Raw genomic sequence first — 11,593 nt, 5'->3', positions numbered from 1 at the left:
GTGGCTTTCTTAAACTTAACAGTTTTTGAAATTATTACATAAGGCAAGTTGATCTGTAAAAGAAGAAAAGCAGACTAAACTGACATCCAGAGTTGCCTGCTCTGCTCAAAAGAAATCAGTGATGAAATGTATGCTAACCCCACTGTGAAATATAGTGTAGCAACATCACCCAAAATATACTATCTGCCATTGCCCCCTCCTCTCTTCAATTTGCTGCATCAGTTTCTCTTTGACCTCTTTTGCACAAGCAAGTGGCTGATGTGATCTTTCAACCAAGTCTACTCTTTTTAGGCTTTCAGCAAAGGCTTAATTTAAACACAAGGTGAACCTTACATTCTTAGTCCTATGCCATGCAACTGTTCTTCCATGAGTCCTTTCATCATCCAGCAGTGTTTGGTTTGGCTTTATTTTTCGCTAATTTCAAATTCTTCCTCTTATTCTTTGAGTGGTTGTTTCTCCTTTTTCAGCCTTGGTAGCCATAGGTCCCAGGCCTGTCAACCCAAATAACTAGGCTGGCTGTACCACTATAAAAACTACTTTGCCTTTTCCTTTCCATCTGATCATAGCCCTCTCCCAGCTACATTTCTCCCTGACTGAACCACAGGCTATGACTAGAAGCTACTTTTAGTATTCCAAGCCTGGTGCTCATTTGCCTCAGCAGTAATAAGCTTAGCCTAATGCAACCATATTTGCAAGTTTATAAGATGCTCTGATGATGCTCCTTTGTGCCCAGAGACTTGCCTGGCTTTTTAACTGAATTTAGAGTCACAGAGAGATGTTTATACACATAGCAATATATTATAAATAAATTTTATATTGAACTGAATCTCTATTTTACTCTCTGGTAATGTTTCTCAAACACTAACTTTTATAAATGTCATAAAACACACAACATAAAAGGCAATAAAGATAAGGACAAAGGAAAGTTAATCTCTCAAATAAAATGTTAAGAAACAGAATCCAGATCCTTAATCCAATCTCATTATTTATTTCAAACTGCCCAGGAAGCCCACCCAAATTACCTATGTTATTTATTGTTACTGAAGTTGTTTTCTGTTCTCGCTATGGTGGTCACATCTGCAAACCCAGCTTTGGGGTGAATGTTAATAACCAGTCCTGAAAGAAAGTGTGCTTAGTCACTATCAGAGCTACTTGGAACTGTGGAGATTAAACATGATATCTCCTAAAGAAGTATGGGGATTTTTTTTTTTCCTTTAAATTCAGTGTCAGAAGGAAAGGTTAATTCTACAGCTGACTTCTCTGAACAGAACATTAGGAAAATTTCATAGTACACAAACCAAGAGGTGGACCCAAGCCCTGACAGAGTGATACTTAGTGTAACAAATGGTCTGGTTCTCAGTAATATGAAGCCCCATGTGCTTTCCAAGTATATTTTGTTTGCTATGAGCCCAACACAGTAAGTGCTTCATCTTCCCCAAGGTTTCTTGGTACTAACATCCTGTCAACTCAGCCCTTTTATATTTACACAGTACTATTTTTCAGATGTTAGGAACTGGCTTTGAGAAAGCCTTAGGGCTTTATTTTAAATCACATAGCTTTTGAAAGTAACAGACGTGAACTAGGAGTTTAACGCTGCAGAAATGGCCGTGTAGAAAAGCAAGCTGTTTTTAAAAAGCTAGCTTGCTCGTGAGGAACGATCAGCTTCTCAGAAGTTAAAATGCCAGACTAGAGAAACACGAGAAACAGAATCTTTCATTGCCTACTTTTTAATGCACAGTCATAGCCTCAGCTAGTTTAAATGCACAGGAATTGTGTGCAGCATAAATCTTTTCCCTCTCACTCCAGAACAGATTAGCACATAGGGAAAAAAAAAAAAAAATTCTAATCAAGGCTGCAAGATGATTCAAAGTCAGGTTTCACAATTTTGGTGCATCAACTGATGTGGCAACATTTAGCATAAGACAGTTCTTAGATTTTCACTTGCTGTTATTTAATAGATTTTCCTCTGCCACTGACAGGTGTTTTAGATTGCTTTAATTTTAAACCTCCAAAGGATGTTATTAAGAAATAAGACATTAGAAATAGCAAAGAAAAGAGATGAAAAAGCTGTGGTACACACTAACGGAGCTAGGTCTAAAGCCAGGTCTATGCTACATATTTAGGTCTAAGGTCTATGCTACACATTAATGGAGATAGGTCTAAGGTCACACCTTATTTTTGTCCATTTGTGCCTCTCAGTGCAATAGTTTAGGAACACTGAAAGCAGCACAGCAACTCAACAGCTGAAAGAATAGGGAATATGAAATGCAGGTCATGGTAGGATAACTCACCCGTTTTGTTTTTTTTCTTACCTTCATAACTACTCCAGCCATTTTTCTACCAGTGCTCTGTACTAAAGAACAGATGCAATTCACCAAGAGAATAAGAGCTGTATGCTGCCTGTTACAATGGAAGAAAAGACCACAGGAGAGATGCTTGCATGGCTGTAAATCACAGGGTTTTGAAGTGAACTGTACAAGCCCTATCAAAACATATGCTCAAAACCGTCTGCGTAGAAAAGGAAACAGAAGGAAGAGAAGAAGGAAAGAACTAAAACCTAAATTTCAGTGGTCTCAGTTATAGTTTTTGTTTATTATTTCCTCTTGTATGTCCAGTAAAAAAATTTTGTAATAGTAGATCAGAATGCTAAAAATGAAGTTTTCTGTCTACAATAAGTAGGTGACAATATGAATACTGAATATTTGATTAGATTGTTCAAAATAACTTGTGCATCAGCAAAAGTAATTGTGTGTGATTAATCTAAGTCTGAGGAATAACAACTGCCATATTCTGAGCTCTAGAAGTATGATTCATTTAGCAGATTTACAGTCTATAGATAACACCTGAACCTAACAACAACCGAAAAATCAACGTGACTATTAATGATGTGAATTTGACCTGGCAAGAATAGTCTCTTCGATGCTATGTAGACACTATTAGTTAAATTGTGCAATCAAAAAAAATTACCTGAAAAAGATACTGTATTTCAGAATATGTTGTGTTAATGCATTGTAAACACCTTGCTGTTTCCTGTCCAACAAGCCCTGTGCAAGAGTACAGGCTTCACTATCTGAGATCTTGTACGGCATATAACCAAAAATACACCAGTAGCTGTACTTTGAAGATCCCTGAACCAGACTGTAAATTAGTAGCAAAACACCTCAAAGGGAAAAGTAGAGCTTTCCTTTTAATACTTAACCCATCACTCTACAGATGACACACATAATGTGCCTGTAAATACTGGAATCTTTCGTAACAAAAGGTTGATCCTTTAATTTATTTCCATTCACTCAATCAAAAGTCATATCTGAGAAGAGATTCACCAGGAACATTTCAAGTGGCAGTAGTCAGAAAGTCTGAACTTCCAAAAAGACAGAAAAAGTCCTGGACAAATGCAAATAAGAGCAAGTGAAGCACATACCCAAATTTAGGAATCTTCTAATTATATCTACTTGGAAGTGGATGTATTTACAATGGTCAGCATTCAATCACAATTCAAACAGAAAGGCTATAAAAATACTTAAAATGGTGAGAGCTTCAGATTCAACACACACAGAAAGTCAATATCTGAGATATATGGTTCCAATTCTAACAGTGATTGTTGACTCAGATAAGACTATTGTGAGCCAAATGACATCTTACAAAAATGATGTCCAAGTCAGTTCAGAAATATCTCAGTTCACTCACCCAAACTGAATCCTATCTTCTATGCAAATAGTGCAATTAGTAATGATGAGGATGCTTTCATCAGCTCATTGCTAAGGCAATATACTTTCTGTGCTCTGCATCACATTAAAATCTGCCATTTAACCCTCACAGGACAAACAAGGCTTGCCTGATAAGTAATTTCACAACTATCAAAAGACAAATTGACTTCAAGAACCACAGATTAAAAGTTATCACCTGGAATTTTCTTAGTTTTGTGTTGGTACAAATAGCATAGATGTGTCCCAGGACTTGACCTGTCCACTTCTAATTGAATGAGACTAAAGAGCTTCTTTAACAAACTGAGGGCTTCTTTATATCAATGGGAAAGTAGGGAGGAAGCTAAGGATATATCCTGCAATGCCCAGTACAGACAGGCTGCAGAATTAGTGTTATTTTAACCCTCCCAACACCAAAACACCCCACATGCAACTTGAAAGCATGTCTGGGTAAGACTCCCCAGCTGTCTGGATTCAGTGGGGTTCCACCTATTCTGCAGTATAATTCATGCCAATTCTTGCAACAAGTGAATTTGCAACAGCTCAGAAGGATTTTTGTTTCAGTTTTGCTTTTTCTTTTTTAAGCAAATGTCAGAAAATACAGAACTATTAGGTAGATGCAGTACTACTTCAGCAGAAAGATAACAGGCTCCGAAAACAGGCTGTCTGCTTTAGTTTCACAAGCACAGTCCTTGCAATACACAAGCTATCCAAGTGGTCTGTGACAGCAATTTTATAACAAGATTAAATATGATGAAAATCAATCTTCATCCAGTGCACACCTTCAGCACCAGGTTCTGTAACTCTTCACAGCTGGTACCCACTAATTAGTGTGATCTGCTCCTCTCCTAATGAGTCTACTAGCTTCTTAAGAGCCCTGAATCCTCTGTCAGCTCAGGGATTAAATGATTGCATGCTTTTTCAAACTGCTCTCACAAGAATACAGGAAAGTAGAAAAGTTTGGATCAAGATGATGAATTCACAGTGAAAATGTTTGAGTGATACTTTTCATTACCTTGATATCTTGAATTTGTACCTACAAGGAGATAAAACCATAGTCAACACTTCCAAGAAACTAAATCTTTTCCAAGTCTTTCCTTTGTTCAGCTATTTTCAATTGCTGAAAAAGCCCAGTTTCCCAAAGCTGGATAGTTCTAGCACACTATCAGCCAAAGCACCCAGTGCAATGCCAGGTTTTTTTGATCAAGCTCAAGAATAGGTCAGCTGACAAACAGCAAGATTTTCACCAGTTTTAAGCCCACAATGTTACTTCACCAAAATGTGATTTTTGCCTCAAACCAAGAGCAATTACTGCCTTTTAACATGAGCAAAGTCACTAATGACCTGTCCCCTCGTTTCACAAGGAATAAGTAGAACTTCCAAAACTGAACTTGCCATTATGCTTCAACTATGTCACTTAAATTTTTAATATACTGCTATTTATAAAGATTATGGTAAATATTAATGGTATGAAATTACAAAAGTACCACTTAGCATCGGTAAATCACTATAGAAAAATTTTGTTTTACAAAGCAATTCAGAGTCTAGGAAGAATAATTGATATAAAATAAAGTAGATTCGAAGAATGCCCTCTCATTTTGATCTAATGGCATGCAAAGCTTAGGCTCTAACTACAAATAATTGGCTAGTATCCTTTATAATATACACTTTGGAAAAATACAAGATAAACATAATTACACATGCTGATGGGTAATTTAAAAAGCACAGGCTTTTGTAGCTCTCCTAGTCACCTTTGCTGACTCTGATGAAGAAAAGATGTAACTGTTTTCCCCAGCAGTGGAATCACAAACAAGTACTCTAAAATCTGTTTATGTAAGAGAGAGAGAAAAAAAAATAATAAAAAGAATAGTTCTTAAGGGAATGCTTTGCAATCATTTTCCAATTAAAATCCTAGCCCTGAAACAGTTCTGAACTTCGATAATGAGAACTCTGAGGCAAGCTGTTAATTACTTTTTATTTCTGAGAAAATTGCAAGATATTTTGAGTGCAGTTGGTACAGGTCCTCTACAGTGTTACTCCAAAGGCACTAGGAGGAGCTCTAATTGTTCCCCAAAAGAGATTAATCACCACCTAATAGCTGTTAAAGTAGACCCAGTTTGTTAACGTAGTTTTTGCATAGAAGGCATAAAATACATCCATAGCACAGAAACGTAAGCTTATTACTGGAGATAAAAAGACTCCTTGCAGAACAAAAGTTTATCAGTGTTTCTTGTTACTGCAGTCTCCTTGTCTTTACATATTTTATCTATCAGTGTATCTGTTCACACTTCATCCTATGCACATATATATGTGTTCCCATCAGAAGTAGAATGATGAGGACTACAGGTGAGTCAGCCTCCCAGGCTAGTAACACATGCCTGGGTGGATATATAATGATGTACATATATTATGTAGAAGCTTCTTTTGTTTGGAAGGAAGCTGGGCTGAACAGTGGTAAAAGGCAACACGTTGTAGAAATGTGGTCTAAACCAGACTTTCTTTACATGTGGCTTTTAATAATGTCTTTATCTCATTAGACATACATATTTAACCTGTATGTGGTTAGGTACCAGAAACTGCATTATAGTTCCCTTAGGTTACATCTACGGGGCCACAAACATCCCCCCTGGGGAGCAGTTTCTTGCAGCCCAAACAGCACAACGCAGGCCACATCTACCTCCATACTGCACACCCAGTGCTCAGTATTCATCCTATGATCTTAGGTACCTCCTCATTTGTACGCTTCCTTAGTAAAACACATGCACTGTGTGGACCATTTGTTTGGTCATATCACAGAAACAAATACCTAAGGCATAGCTCCTACCTTTGTGTAGGATTCTGCAATGACATCCACACACACTGGTCTTGGTACCTCTCCATCCACTGCATTTTCTCCTTGCACTCCTTCCAGAGTCTCTGACACCTTCTCTCCCCAGTTTGTGGGCCTGTTTTTTTCCTGCAGATGGGATCACAGGAATCGCTCCACATATTCTAGGTTTTACTCCAGATTAAGAACCTGCCCATTCAGGTACATGGTATGTGGCAGGCCAGCTCACCTGGGCTATCACCATTCTATTTCTGGTGGGAATGACTAATATATACACACAGGATGGACAATGATGTGACCACAGCTTTCTGGGTATCAAAGAATCTAACATCTGCTATTCAGCACTAACAAACCATCTCTCAGGAGGCTATACCACTGGGGATAAGGGTTAGTATTTCCCTCTGGAACTTTGCCATTACTGACTCACACAGGAGAGTAGGGAAACCCATATATGTCTGCTATAAGCATGTTTGTGGGGGAAGATTGAGAAATTTTTGAGTGTTGACTTCCCAAATATGCATAACATAAGGCTGGACAGACCCTACCAGCCAGTGGCTCTTCAGATGCATTAGAGCCATCAACAAGAACTGTATCCAATTTGCTATATCAAATCCCATGAGATTTTTACCAAGGAATTGGTTGTAAAGGCTACTAAGTCTAAGGCTTGGCAGATACTATGCGTCTCCTTGTAATGTAATCACACAAGCACTCACTGGTGCGTTTCCACTAACCTTGACCATTTGCAAGCCCTTTTCCTGCATTCTACCTTCATCTTTCTCCTCCTCCCTTAGTAGTCCTTGAAGTAGTTAATCTGATGAACATCTACAAGTACAAGTTCAACCATATTCAGTAGACACTATTCCAAGCTACACTGTTCCAGTAACCCTGAAAATACCTGCCCAGGAGGAGTTAGTCCTCTAACGCAAATAAGCCCTTCTTTACATACCTTGGGGTCAGGATATACTCCACAATTCTTGCAGCCTACTGATTCCACACTTGTAGATCTGGTTTTGCAGCATCTGGAAGAACATGGCCATCCTCAGAAGTCAGGAGTTAACACATGTCAATGGGTGATGCAAACTCTTATTTATCAGCTGAACTGTTATCTGTGGTAGCACACAGTAGAGCTAAGGAAGCAGAGAAATTACTTCTCTAAAGAAAGATTTCAGACATATTGGATGCTTGCGACACTGAGCAAGAGCTGGAGAAAGGGAATTAAAATCACTTTGTGGTTTCAGAGCTGTCACAAAACTGAACTTTAGGCAGGGGAATTTAAGAACAGGAAAGATAGAGAGCTGTTTGTAGGCAGGTCAAAGGATAATACTCAGAATATCAACAGTAAGACACTGTATAACGTGACAGTCTTTGCCTCCATCTGTCCAAACACATTTCTGTGTCGAGTTTGGTTTTGGCATGTAACAGAGATTAAAGAGCTCATCCAGGAACTCTAGTACTAAAACCTTTTCTCTATGTCCAGAGCCGCACTTGAAGTCTGTGTGATAAGCAGACAAGGACAGTCTTTCCTTCTGGAGTGTCACTGCACTGCAGCTGGCAGTACCACAGTTCATGCTTACGAATCTAGCTAAAAAGCCCAATTGTGTGAGTTTTCTGTGTTGACCACCCATGTATTCAGTAACAGCCAGGGACTCAACCTGCTGAACTGCTGACATTTTTGATACTGTTCTGGACACTTTTCAGTTGTGTCCAGTGACAGGACCAGAGGCAGCAGGCACAAACTGAAACAAATGATGTTTTTTGAACATCAGGGATCACTTTTTTACTGCAACGGTAACTGACCACTGTCACAGGTTGCTCAGAGAGGTGGTAGAATCTCCCTCCTTGAAGATATATAGAAGTCTGGTCATGGCCTTGGGCAAAAAGCTCTAGGTACCCCCTGCTTGAGCAGGGGGATGGAACAGATGACCTCCAGGGGTCATCTCAACTGCTCCAATCTCAACCGTTTTGTGATACCATATTTATTGGTTCCCCCATTGCTCCCCCTTCAGCTTCAGTGAGTCATTGGGACTGTTTCTCATAGTAGCAATACCTTCCATTTCCTCAGCTGCACAGATATTTCAGGACAAATTTCTCCCCAGCATTTGCACAATGAAGTCCCGAGTGTCAGACTACAGCACCACAGATGAGTAAGAACAGACCTGCCAGATGTCCAGGTTTGATCTGAGCAGTCCAAACTTCAGCACTGATGCCAGGAATTATCTCAAAGACTTCCTACAGCAGGAGTGAATCTTTGTATTTAACAAGTCATTGATATATTTTTCTTCTATGAATTAATCTAATCATTTTTGGAACAAATGCAAATCTTTAGCATCCACAATGTCCTGTGATCAGCAGTTTCACAACTAAGTAACATATTTGATGGATTATATTTTGCATTTGTTTTGAACCTACCATGGGCTGAGCAGCTTTGGCACCCACTAATTCTTGCACATAATGAAGAAGTTCCCTATGCAGATCTTGCCATTCACAGCTTTATACATGCATAACCTCTATCAGTTCCTTCTTCGAGACCAAAGAGCCCAGATGAGGATTCAGCAAACTGTTCCTCATACAGGAATTATTCCATTCCTTCATTAGAAAATCAGTGATCTATGAGACAGAACATTTACAGTGTCACTATATTCTTAAGAGGACCAATTATAAAATGTGCAAGATGTCATAGATTTATACAGTAACACATCCATTTAGTGATGAAGAGTTCAAGAAAGAAAAGAGCACAAGCAAAGGATGTTGCTGAGTGGATGATGTTAATTGCATCTGAGCTTCACAATGGAGCATGATGGCTTTAGAGCTGTGAATAAGCCTGGGAAATGCAACATTTCTACACAAGCAGTGAAAAAGAGTCTTGTGACAGAAACAGCAGCTGCAAAGGGAGGAACAAGTAGCATCCACAGAATTTGTTTTAACCATTCATGAGATAAGTGACAGCCACAGTGTTGGTGTGCAAGACTATGGAAACAAAAGTTACAGCTACGATATTTAATTTACACTGTGTGTACAACAAAATGTGAACATACAAAGACTGAGTGAATTTTTGGTCGTCCATGGAGGAAAATCCATATATATTGTGTGGCCCTTTTTCATCAGCAGACATCAAACAAGAGACCGAGAAACTGTCTCTCAGTTAGCTATTTTCATAAACCAGAAGACAAAAAGCCTCCAGATTTTTAGGAAGACATTCGTAAAACATCCTTGACTATACCAGAGCACACAGGCATGTGCCATTTACAAAAATCCTTGCTACTCTGGTCTGTGGCAGTATTAGCTTTGCTTAAATTTGGCAACCACTCAAAATTTACTTATCCTGATTTCACAGAAAGGCTCTTCTCATAAAATTTCCACATTTCTTGTATTTTCAGACTGCTGCCTTCATCAGTTCTATGCTTCCACTCTTTGCCAAAGCAATTGAAGCCAGAAAAATAGCACGTTATCATGGAATAGAAGCAGTCACTAGGTTTTCATGGTAACTATCTCAAAAACAAGTTCATTTTATTCAAAGATATATTCATTAGCAGGAAATGCAGACCTGACAGAAAATATATGGTGCATGAAGCTCTTCCAAATAAACAAAGATTTTATTTTGCTAAAGATAGCTCAACATATTATGGCAATATCAGGAAGCAATACTCACACTGATTATTTGCAGCAACATCTGTAAGCACTGTGCACTCTGAGCATTTTTGCCCTAATGAACACTTTAAGGTCTGATACAAGAAGTGGAATAGAAAATGAAGTTCTCAGAACAGAATCATGCTTAAAACAAAACCTCAGGTTCACCTCTGATGTTTACAGAGGAAGTGGAGAAAGTAAAAGTTTGAACAATAAATACAAGGCTAAATACAGTGATTGTTGCAGTGAGGGTAGCAAGGAGGATACACGGACGAATTGCATTGACCTTTCTGTTAGCCGTCTCTGCACTAACAGGTTAATGTGGAAATGCTAACATGGCACTTTTAAGTCTCATCTGTGAATTTTTCAATTAGTAAATAAAAAGGAAGGAACAATAATAATTTTGCCAACAAAAGCAGCCTTTAGGGTTTTGGTTTTTTTTTAATTCCTAAAGAGAAGAAATCTGACAGAAACAATGATAATGGCAAATTACTGTTATCATAAATATTCTATTAATCTCCCCTTGCAACCTTATACTTGAATTCTGAGCTTATTCTTCTTCTGTCAATGATTCATATATATATTTGTACAACCTAGACTGCTAGCCTACAGCTTACTAGTTGTGCACACAAGTGATGCTCTGCTAACTAAATTTTGTTTGCAACAACAGAGATCTGTCATATATACAGACCGCCTGATCAAGGAGAACCTGCGGATGAAGCACTCCACAGACAGATAGGAAAAGCCTCACGCTCGCAGGCCCTTGTTCTCATGGGTGACTTCAACCACCCTGACATCTGTTGGAAGGACGGTACAGCCCGGCACAAGCAATCCAGGAGGTTCCTCGATTGTGTAGAAGACAACTTCCTTCTGCAAGTAATAGAGGAGCCGACAAGGAGAGGTGCCATGCTTGACCTCGTGCTCACCAACAGGGAAGGGCTCGTTGGAAATGTGATGCTCCAGGGCAGCCTTGGATGCAGCGATCATGAGATGCTCGAATTTGAGATCCTCAGACAGTGAGAAGAGCGTGCAGCAAGCTCACTGCCCTGGACTTCAAAAGAGCAGACTTTGGCCTCTTCAGGAACCTGCTTCGGAAGGTTCCATGGGATACAGCCCTAGAGGGCAGAGGGGCCCAAGACTGTTGGTTGATATTCAAGGATCACCTGCTGCAAGCTCAGGAGTGTTGCATCCCAACCAGAAGGAAGTGCAGCAGGAGGGCCAGGAGACCTCCTTGGATGGATAAGGAGCTCCTGAGGAAAATTCAATTGAAAAAAGAGGCTTATAATAAGTGGAAGCAAGGACAGGTGGCATGAGAAGAGTACAGGGATGTTGTCCAGGAAGCTAGGGATCAGGTTAGGAAAGCTAAGGCTCAGTTAGAATTAAAATTAGCTAGAGGTATTAAAGATAACAGGAAGGGATTCTACAGGTACATAGC

General features: G+C 39.2%; 1 long non-coding RNA gene across 1 annotated transcript; it reads right to left on the bottom strand.

Annotated features, from left to right (window-relative positions):
* Positions 1-1,007: 1,007 nt before the first annotated feature.
* LOC130603824 (uncharacterized) lies at positions 1,008-6,617 on the bottom strand. The gene is made up of 3 exons (XR_008973293.1): positions 6,529-6,617; positions 2,313-2,400; positions 1,008-1,116 (listed from the first exon to the last, which is right to left on the bottom strand). It is a non-coding gene; the product is annotated as an uncharacterized LOC130603824 (long non-coding RNA).
* Positions 6,618-11,593: the final 4,976 nt, after the last annotated feature.

This window comes from Pezoporus wallicus, unplaced genomic scaffold (genome assembly GCF_028554395.1).
Source record: "Pezoporus wallicus isolate ANWC-B61680 ecotype Strahan unplaced genomic scaffold, APGP_CSIRO_Pwel_v1 contig_5542, whole genome shotgun sequence".
Taxonomy (NCBI): Eukaryota; Metazoa; Chordata; class Aves; order Psittaciformes; family Psittacidae; genus Pezoporus; species Pezoporus wallicus.
The sequence above is the reverse complement of the archived record's forward strand: the minus strand, read 5'-3'. Positions and strand labels throughout refer to the sequence as shown.